Here is a 1063-nt window from a genome sequence, read left to right on the forward strand (position 1 = left end):
CTTCATATAAATAGTTTCTTCAAGATCTCCGTGCAGAAAAGCTGTTTTCACATCTAACTGTTCAAGCTCCAGATCATGAATTGCCACAAGGGCAAGAAGRACCYGRATAGATGTGTGTCGAACCACATGCGCGAAGATATCGTCATACTCAATACCCTTTCGCTGTGCAAAACCTTTCGCAACCAGGCGAGCTTTATATCGTTTATCATCTTTGACTTTATAGACCCATTTGCAACCAATTGTACGGCTGCCTTTCGGTAATGGACAAAGCTCCCAAGTATTGTTTTTCGATAAAGCTTCCATTTCCTCTTGCATAGCTCCTAACCACTTAGCACAGTGGCTCGAAGCAAGGGCCTATGAATAGTCAAACGGCTCATCCTGTACAACATGCAAAGCATACTCAAGCTGGTCAGTGAAACTCATATTTGCAAAATCCCAATCACCGTACCTATTAGGAGGACGAATAGTTCTCTGGCTCTGCCTCGTAGGTACTAAAACTGGAATTGTATCGCCTAGACCTCCACCATCATTCAGAACTTCTTCCTGAACTGAACTAACTGGATCAGAAGTAGATGTATCTGGTGGACTAACATCTTCAGATTCTGACCCCAAAGTAAAACCACGAGCAGATGAGCTGGATACAATAGGACTGTCAATTATCTCATCTCCATCGGCTATAGGAGAAATGGAAGAGATAATTTCCGGTTCTGGAGTGGGTTGTTGATCTTGATTGGACTTGAACATAATTGACTCATCGAAGGTAACATGTCGAGAATGAATCACCTTTCGAGTGACTGGGTTCCAGATTTGGTAACCCTTAATTCAATTTGTATAGCCGAGTAAGAAACCCTTGATGGCTCTAGGATCCAACTTGTCCTGACCTGTCACATGAATATAAACAGGACAACCAAATACATGTATGTATTTCAAACAAATATTACCCTTACCCCTCCAAATTTCTTCAGGAATCTTTCCCCCAATAGCTGAACACGGTAACCGATTCACAATGTGTACAACAGTATGAAGTGCTTCAGCCCAAAACATTTTAGAGAAACCAGATGTA

This window comes from Cynara cardunculus, assembly GCF_001531365.2.
Source record: "Cynara cardunculus var. scolymus isolate 2C chromosome LG 5, CcrdV1, whole genome shotgun sequence".
NCBI classification, from domain to species: Eukaryota; Viridiplantae; Streptophyta; class Magnoliopsida; order Asterales; family Asteraceae; genus Cynara; species Cynara cardunculus.